The sequence below is a fragment of the Puntigrus tetrazona genome, chromosome 4, assembly GCF_018831695.1.
Source record: "Puntigrus tetrazona isolate hp1 chromosome 4, ASM1883169v1, whole genome shotgun sequence".
Lineage (NCBI taxonomy): Eukaryota > Metazoa > Chordata > Actinopteri > Cypriniformes > Cyprinidae > Puntigrus > Puntigrus tetrazona.
The window spans coordinates 25,047,607-25,058,074 of NC_056702.1; positions in this window are offsets into that span (position 1 = coordinate 25,047,607).

Genomic DNA, 10,468 nt, shown 5'->3' on the forward strand with positions numbered 1-10,468 from the left:
TGAAGATGGAGAATATTATAAATTTAGCGCACAAAACAGGAATACTAATGTAGACTTCACAAAGACCGTTCCTGTCAGCTCCTCAAACTGATCTTAATATATTCAAGTTATTGAATAGGTAGAGTTACATTTTATTCAATAAAATCTCTACAAAAAAAAATCACTTGTGTAATATTTTTCTGGACCTACTGAAAAAACAGCCTATGCCAGGCTGGGAGAAATGAACAGTGTTGACATAGTTTAAACACTACATGATGATAAAATTACACTGCTGTTATTTTTAAGACGGTGTCAGTGTGAAATTTAACCCAAAGAGGTGTAAAAACAAAAAAGCCACACCTCCACTTAACGCTAGGCCACCAGGCTATGTCCGCCATTTTATTTCACTTGAAGACGAAGAAAAGCAGATAAATCAGGTTCTCACATGGTATAGCTAAAATAAGTGTTATTTTTTATACACATGCACAGGAGTATATGTCGTGTAACTCACATTTGATCAGTTTGTGACTTTAAGATAAATCGACCACGTTGTACTAATAACGTTACCTCAGTAAGGTTCATTCAAATTGTGGATGCGGTTTAAACTAGGTCTCTAATTACGTGTCCGTGGATTTCCTAAATGAAGGAGCGTATTAATAAATAGTGAATTCATACAGAACCCTAAATCGTGTGAAGCGTGGGCGCCATCTTACACATTGACCAGCTTTATAAAACATTTCAGCTAGTCGCTAGAAATGCTTGGCGCTTTGTTAAATATAGTCTGTGGAACAACGTATAAATGCGCTGCATAGTGCTAACGTTAGATTAACAAAAAGTACGTTTATTTCGAGGGGTGCTGCAGACCTGGCTTTTTAATGTTTATTTTTATGAGTTAACGTTAGCTGTAGTGGTGTGTGTTTTAGTTTTTGTATTGGTCTCATCTAGATACTATAAGCATTTTTGTGTTAGCTTGTTAAAAAGCACACCGACTGACTGTGATTATCCTGTGAGAGTGTTTCATTCTGAAGAAATGCTGGTTCAAGTGGAGTGTAAAGGAACCCGAACCGGATCCGAATGCCAGTGAAAAATGGCGGTTTTGACTTCTGTGAATTCATTAAGGAAGGTACATTTTTCACTTTTAGAGTAATTTGTGTAATTAGTGTTATTTACGTTGAAGTTAACTATTATTACTCATATAAAAAAGCCATAATAATCATAATATCCGTAACTTTCTTTTTAAATCAGATATTCAGTATATTATAAATGGACTTAATCCCAAATCAAATTCTGATCGCATTAAAGTGGTGTTTTAATTTTGTACCTTATAGTAATGTTAAAATCTCTCAAAATCTCTTGCATTGGAAAATTTAAGTTTGAACATGAAATCGAATGGTACTTTCTACCTCTAAGCTTCAACAAAGCTCAACTTGCCGCATGGAGCCAATGTGATCCTAAAGACTTTGCAGGAGTTGATGTTGATGCTGATATTTTTGATGAGCTTGTGAGAACATCTAAGGTGTCCTTCAGACTTTTAGACGGTGATAAAGCCGGTAAGAAGCTGGTAAACATCCTTGTGGCTGATATGGTAGAGAAGTATGGGTAAGTTAGCAATAAAATCAAACACTAGTATTGCACTGGTGTTTTATCATAGTTTTTATTTTTTATTTGTAATGTTCATTTTTCTAATTTTTTTTCATGCTGTGGTGTAGGATTCCACCAGCCTTTATCCGTGTAAGATATATGTTCCTGGAATCATTACTTTATTCCTCAATTTGTGTTCACTGACAGGTTATGTAAGTATACAGTACATGGAGGCTGTACACTTTTCTTATTTCAGCACATATCAAATGCGTGAGTCAATCAAATTATTTATTATTCTGATTATTTATCTCTGATGGTATTTGCAGGCTTTTTTTTGGCTTCGTCAGCATGTTTTCTTTTAGAAAAATCTGCAGAACTCTGTGGGAGGAATGTAAACCTTGTCAAATGTGTCTGTTATTGGTAGCTATGAGTATTATAAAATAAGTATATGTATGTTTTATTGTTTGGGTAGTGGGTCATCAACAGAATGAACGAGTCTGATTATGGTAAGTATAAATGTTTGTTTTATTTGTTTATTATGTTTAAGGTTTAACTGTATACTGTATTCTACAATCAGCTGTGGCGAGGAATGAACGGAACCACTAATAACCTGAAATAATAGAGCAGAGAGAAACAGACAAAACCACCTAATAATGTTATGTAACAGTGAGTTATTCTCTGTATCAGGAAGCACTGCTTCTGAACTCCCTTAAACATGTCAATTGCTGTCCTGAGCTTTCTTCCAGGAACACACACTTCACAATATCCCTCATTTTTATTAGAACAACTCTCCGAAGATTTTAGCATGGTAAAGGTTAGGACAATATTACTGTATTTGGTATTGGAGGAGTAGATCTGCTACTGTTAGTTATTGTTGTTGTTGTTGTTGTATATTGCTCAGTGACATGTAGCACTGCCAGTTGATGTAGAGATTCATAGTCCTCATGTCCATTATTGTGAAACCCGTGAGACACAACAAAACATAGCTCCGATCACAGCGTCCTCTATTCTCCTGTTCTTTGTTTCCCTTGTTGAACGTGTGCACAAATGACGCGTTGCTGTCAGCCGGCTTACCTCACTTCTTAGACGTCGCTGCCAAAGCAACCCTTTAAATGGTACTGGGAAATACTTCGCTCAACGAGATCAAAGTGATCCTCAAGACATAATAAAATATCTCATGTATCGCCCACAAAAATATCTGCACGTCAGGTCTCATCTGTTAATTTCTAACCTTTCTATTTATTTATGCATTTCATTTTTAATGAATATAAAAAAAGACTTTCTTCAAGAAGAAATATAGCAAGCTATAAAACATACTACGACACGACGCAAGAAGTGCAACAAAGTTAACCCTGTTTCCTCAAAGATCCACAGACGCTGCAGGATCCTCAATTAAAGGTTAACCCTACTGGATTGCCTTGGGTCAAGTCTGTGTATTTATGCACATGCTGTATGTCTGATCGCTTATCCAGGAATCCAAATGCAAATGATAAATCTAGTACTCTATATATCAAAGATGGGAAGCAGGTAAAATCACTCTTGATACGTCCTGAAAAATCAAACATGCCCTTAGTCAGCTAACCTTTGCTGAACTCCTCTCTCTAGAATGGATGTTACAAGCCAGTGTTTGCAGAAGTGGCTATAAATCTGGTAATGAAACTTATCTCCATTAAGCCCTTACAGTATAGATTGGTTTGAGGAGGAAAATGATTACATTCTCATCTGGGAGTTGCTTCAACCCTGAAAAAGAGTGCACAAATCTATCAATGGAACTGAATCACAGACACATTGCCTGATGTTGTGAACAGTGCTTCTTAGAGCCAGTTGTCTTCTACCGTACATTGCGCTGGTCAATACAAAGATCCCAGAACTGTTTTATAAACAAATTTTGGGAAAAGCATGCACAAATAATTTACGCAGCCAGTATGTCATTAGTGATTATATTGTTTTCCAGTCCAATAGAAATCTGCTATAAATTATCTAGAATGTCCTGCCTTGGTTTCTCTCGATTCAGCATTGGTGTGTTTTTATATCCAGAAGATAACAACTACGTTAACGCAGTGTCTCTAGCTGGTGTTCAAGAGGCCAACGTCCAGCTGATCCCACAACTGCATCCCAAGGCCATAGGTCTTTCAGCACCACCACCGCTCCTTCTCCTAGGTGCAGAGGATCACATTCTCCACAACCATCCTCCTATGCCTCTCTCCTTCACTCCAGCCAAGGAGAAATGGACAGTGTCCTGCACCAGGCATTCACAAATGTGGCTATGGCCATCTCCCGCTAGCCCTATACGCTTCGCTACAAACAGGAACGACATACCTAAATCCCACTCCCTCGGCTAAGGCCAGGGAAAAGTCAAGCCGGGGATGCTCACTATCAATGCCCCGAGGCGACTACTACAGTTCCAGGGTCATGCCTTTGATCTTCAGGCTGCAGCAGAATGCCTTCAGGAAGCCCGGCCGACTCCCAGATTTAGCCACAGCTCCCGATCTCCCAAACACCAGCCAGCATTGCCTCAATATAATGCTCCGGCGCAGGCCGAGCATTCCTCCCCACCTCCCCACAGATTTGCCTGCCACCAGAGCCGACCATACTGCAAGGCCACCTTCACTAATGGCACAGGCTATGGCACCCCCTATCCCACTTCTGTCTTCTGCCTAGCTTTTTGCCTACCTCCGGAGCTGGCCAAAGCATGAGGCCGCCTCCACTGATGAACAACCCCCTTTGTTTTCCATACTTTTCCTCCAATCTTGTCCCCGTAGCCATTCAAAGTGCAAGCCTGCCTTTGCAATCGGTTCAAATGACCTTTTTTCCTTCCAGCACCCCCTTACCCACCTTAAATCCTACGCCTTATCCACAGCCACGCCCCTACCTATGCCACCAAACACCCTCGCTCTGGATCCTCCCCCCATCTCAAACAGTATCAGGACCTAGATCCTCTCAGAAATTCAGCATGCTGGCCCTAGATGCAGAACCCCTGCCAACCCAGCACCTCCTTATCCAGAACTAATATACCTCTGAATCATCTCCTAAGACCTCTCTTCGAAGCTTCACTTGATTTGATTCTCCAAGCCATTTCACCCAGAACATGGCAATTTTGCTACTTTAAAGCATTCCTTTCCACCTATAACTTGCCTTCTCCCTGTTGTCTATCACTTAATTAATTTCTTACCTTAATATCACAAAAAAACTCCAAGTCAGCTCCATCAATGAATATCTAGCGGAATCCAATTTTTTCCATAAACTCATATACTCATATATCAACTCAAATCACCAATGCCCATACTTCTCTTTTTTTTATCAAAGTCCATTTAAGCAGCCCTTCCCACTCATTCAATAGGAGATTAATCTCATTCAATTTACACTGCCCGCTCGATGCTATGTTCATTTTAGCATTTTTTTGGCTTCCTTAGATGTTCTGAACTAACTGTGACTTTAAACTTCAACCCGAAGTTCTATGAAAATCCATGCAAATGCAGATTAATAGATCCATATTTAATTACATTTAAATATGTATGCATATATATCTTTATTAAATATTATATTTAATATTTACTAGCTATTTACGTTGCATTTATATTTTTCTCTTTAAATCAATTAAACTTTAATTTGTTTAATTTCTTTAATTATATTTATTTATAGATCAAATTAAATCACACAGATGTAAACTGCTGTTTCTGTCAATGCTTTCAGGGAACATTTCAGTTGCATTGATGCCCATTCAGGGTTAGAAAGCTCTCTGGTTTCATCAAACATATCTTAAATTGTGTGAACTGTCCCTTTAAATCTTTTTCAGAGCCTAATACAATGCTGAATTTATACTGGATTATTAGTATAGATATATAGCAATATAGAACTTGTCTACCATGTTGACACAGGTAATTGACACAAAATGTTAAAATAATATAAAAGATAAAAAGCCTTTAATGTACCTTACTTTAACCATTACAAAAATGGTTTGAATGTTTCTAATCAAAATTGATTCAACTATACCAGTGGTTTTCAAACTTATTCCTGGGGATCCAGAAAAGATAGCTGTCAGAGAAGATAGACATGCAAAATGAGCAGAGCAGTGGATCCCAAAGAACAGGATTGAAAACCACTGGATTATACAATAAATGTATTGTATTACATGCTATTATATTGCTCTGTTGTATTCACTGCAACATCAGGGACAGTAGGAATGCTTGAAAATAGAGCCTAATGTCTTTAAATCCATTATTTCTGTGAACAAGTTGAGGTGTGTTTATTATTTCCTTATGTCTATTGATTGACTAACATTAATTTCAGTTTCTTACAAATCTTTGACTAAAAAAATGACTAAAAAAATGTATAGCATTAGCATTACAGTTTACATTTCGACATTTGTGTTGTAAGAATGTAGAATCAATATTGAATTTAAATTGAATGTGTGGGTATAGCAGTGCAATCCAGTTTGGAGATCTATTACTGTCACGAATGAGGGGTCTGAGGCGTGCGGATCCATGTGCAGGCTTTTATTGAAGAAAGGCAAGGTCATCAAACAGGCAGGCGTCAAACAGGGCAAACAGATGTATAGGAGGCGAGGCAATAACAAAATCCAAAAACAGGCAGTGGTCAGGTCAGGCAGCAAACAATCACAGAATCAGAAGACAGGCAGGGTCAAAACCAGGGAAACAAGAACTCAGAAAACACAAGGAAACTCGGAAACAACAACAGTACAGGCGAACAATGCAACCTGCAGGTGAGTGACCTGCTTCTGAATTTATAGTCCTAAACAGGAAGTAGCAGCAGAGGAAGTGATCACCGATCACCCAGAGGTAAGAGCTCCCTATGCGGCCATCAACCCCATAGGGCGACCGACGGCAGCGCGGCGGAGCAGGTGGTCGAGGAGACGGAGGCGGAGAGCCGAAGAGCCAGGGTGACACAGAGGCATTGGATGTCCTAGGTGATACCAGAGCGACAGAGGACTGAGGTGGAGCCGGGGGGAGGGAGGAGCCTGACAGAGCCGGAGGGATGGAGGGACGAGGCGGCTGGAGGAGGAGAGGAATCCTGAGGCGACGGATGGTCGACGACCGACCAAGGCGTAGCCAGAGAGACATTGGAGCCTGGTGGAGCTGGTGGAATGACGAACCACGGTGGAGAGGAGGGAGTTAGAAGCCCAGGGGGAGCCGACGGGTCTACGAGACGAGGAGGAGTCCGGGACTCGGAGGCGGGATGGTGAAGCGAGGGATCCTTCACCCACGGCGGCGATGGAGACTGGCAGACCCGTGGCGGGACGGTGAAGCGAGGGATCCTTCACCCACGGCGGCGATGGAGACTGGCAGACCCGTGGCGAGCTCCAAGTGGAGGGCAGAGGATGGTGGGAGGGTGGGATAACTGGAGGCTTTGCACAAGGCGCGGGCACTGGAGGCTTTGCACGAGGCGTGGGCACTGGAGGCTTTGCAGGAGGCGCGGGCACTGGAGGCGGCCATCTTGGGAAGCGGCCCTGGGCAGGCGGCGGCCATCTTGTGAAGCGGCTCTGGGAAGGCGGCGGCCATCTTGTGAAGCGGCTCTGGGAAGGCGGCGGCCATCTTGTGAAGCGGCTCTGGGAAGGCGGCGGCCATCTTGGGAAGCGGCTCGGGGAAGGCGGCGGCCATCTTGTGAAGCGGCTCTGGGAAGAGCGGCGGCCATCTTGTGAAGCGGCTCTGGGAAGGCGGCGGCCATCTTGTGAAGCGGCTCTGGGAAGGCGGCGCCATCTTGTGAAGCGGCTCTGGGAAGCGGGCCATCTTGGGCAGCGGCTCGGGAAGCGGCGCATCTTGTGAAGCGCTCTGGGAAGGCGGCGGCCATCTTGGGAAGCGGCTCGGGGAAGGCGGCGGCCATCTTGGGAAGCGGCTCGGGGAAGGCGGCGGCCATCTTGTGAAGCGGCTCTGGGAAGGCGGCGGCCATCTTGTGAAGCGCCTCTGGGAAGGCGGCGTCCATCTTGGACAGCGGCACAGGGAAGGCACATACACACATTCATTCAAGGGCTAGCACTAAATTGGACTACAACTAGTAAATATAGCAACAAAGCTCTTTCAATCAAACGCAGGATAAAACTGAATTCGTTACTATAGCAACAGCAGTGTGGCGATGCTGACGTGATTTTGTTGATTGACAGAGAAAATGAAGTTAAGTCTTTGTTAAACTTTCTTCTTATCGTTAGCGTTACCAACATTACAGAATTGTTATTTGATAGACAAAAAATCCTAATGTAAAATACAAATTTGTATTCATGAACCGTTAGCTATTCCATTAAGCCGCTATTTTCCTCTTTGGATGTCGAAATCAAACCTAAGCCATTGTGTTTGTTCGTCGTTTCAATTAATTGTTAAAACACACTCTCGGGATGAATGAAACCACGCGGGCTTTTTATTAACTCGTGTGAGCAGAGCTGTCTGTATAAACAAGCGTTAGTTTTAAAGTGTCTTTAGAAAACGGGTGAAATTTATACATTCCGTCGAGTTACAGAGTTTAATTAAAGCTGCAGTCTGAGACGTTTTTATGTTCAGAATATACAAAATTACTAAGCGAGTTCACCAATAGTGTTTTAATAAGTGTTTATGTAACCCACTCAAATAATGGAGTTATGCAATTAGTAAAGGTGTCAGTAATATTTCTTTATATATATTATTGAATATGTATTTTTTTCTTCTAATGTATAGTAATATTCAGGCATGCAAAGTAAATATATAAATATATTTTATTTGATTGTTGTCAAATTGAATTACTAATTAGAGAGGTGTGTCGATGGTTGCTGACGTCACTCATGCGCCAGCTCGTGGCGAGAGATACGAGCTGTACTTCTGCTCTCGCTTATTCATGGCCATCCTTGCATATTCTTCTTTAATTGTATGCCTGAACTTTTTATTGCATTACGTAAGTCTCAAGTACTCTTATTTTCTGTATATTTGATTTGTATGTTCTGTTATTGTAAGATGTTGTGAATGAATCATTCGGTTCGTGAAACGGACAAAGTGCATAGAGTAATAAGAGCAAACTTTTTCTGTTATGTTAGAAGAATTGTTGAACATGGTTATGGACTCGTTTTGTGAAAAATAATGTTATACTTCAAGTTATCCAAGTTAATTGTTATTAAATCAATTGGCCGACGTCACTCATGCGCCTCGCTTATTCATAGCCATCCTTGCATATTCTTCTTTAATTGTATGCCTGAACTCTTTTATTGCATTAGCGATTTGGAGTGTGCTGTGTGTGCTTGGTGGGAGTGGATGATTTCATCACGTTGCGATCTTTTGGATTCGTGCCAGGAGAGACGAATTGGAGTTCACTCGAGTGAATCGCACGATTCAAGGACTCGTTCGTGAGGAGTGAACGGTTCTTCATCGTTGGTTTCGGCGAGGATTCTGTAGGCATTCGTTCATACACTTACACTGATTTGAACTGAAGCAAACACATTTCGACCTGATTCAGGAGTTACGCATTTCTTCTGATAGTTTGGACTGTCTATTTCATTTTATTTTATTTTATTCAATTGTGATATATTTGATATATTTTTGTCAACCAAGTGACAATTACACTGCATAGTGTTATAACAAAAAGAGGGCACACTGAATACAAATAACACCTGTTGAAACGTATTTCTGTGTATGTGTTTTTATTCAAGCAGTTGGTGACTGAATTGACATTTGAATCGCGAGTGCAGACACATTTCTTAAGCACAATTATTTTTTTTATACAATTCTGTGTTTAGTGTAAGACCCCGAACCCGAGACATATATTTGGTGAGCTCAGACCTTGTAGATATTTTTCCTCCTTTTATTTATATAATTCCGGTAAACGGGTTACATTTATATTCGGACTAGTTCGGGTAAGTACCGCTGCGGAGTAGCCCCATACCTGCGTGATTCGCCGTAGACGTACCCATAAAAGTAGTTCCGGCTGCAGTGTTCTTCTGCAAGAAGCTCTGTTTATTAACCGCTAGAGCGCAAAAAGTCACGAACTGCAGCTTTAATTATTTCCGCTTTCGGGATTTTTGTGTTATTGAGTCTAGCATTAAATTGCGATTATATATTGCGTTCTGCTTTTTTATATGAACAATTGTTTTTAAAATATTTATAATAGCCTACTCTTTTCAAATAATGCGGTTTATGCGAGGCCCCTTGCGCTGCACGTGCAGAGTACACGTGAGGTCACGTGAAATCCGTGACGTCACAGTGAAGCATTCCACAGTATAAATTCATCGTCGCCTCACATTTAATCTAATCTAGTGTGATCAATTGAGTGAGAATCAGAGCAGAAAGATTATCACGTGAACAAACACTCAAAATAACTGTTTTCCAGCGCTTCATTACAGCACCAGTGTTTCTGTCTGTAATCAATGGAGCTCAAGTCTAAAAAGAGTTCAATATTAGTAGATAATATGATAAGAGCTGGAGAAAAAACATCACTGACCCTTCAGGAGCAAATCCAGAGGCTTCTCCTGCAGCAGCAGCTATGGAGAACAGCCCAGCAGGTGAACAACAAGCTTGTGAAAAATTCCTTTCTCTGAAATAGTTTTGTTGCAACAATTCCTTTTTTAATATATTAAATGTGTGTATGACTTTTTTCTTCTTTTTTTTTTTTTTTTAAGAAAAACCAGCTAAACACAAGAAGAAAAGCCTTTGTGCATTCTTCAAGAAGACATGGCTTGCTGTGAAAAGCACTCGTCGAGGCAACAAAACAGCCCCTCCTCAGCTTGTGACGGACACAGATTCAGCTGATCTTCAGTGTGGTCCTTCTGATCTCGAACCAGCAGCACACTGTCATCCAGCTGATCCACAGCCAGGCCCGTCCGGTCTAGAGCCAATAACTCTACAGGATCAACCTGATCCTCTGCCATGTCTGTCCAGCATCACACCGATAGACTGTGATGAAAATCCAGCTGATCCCGAGCCAGCTGAAGGTATGT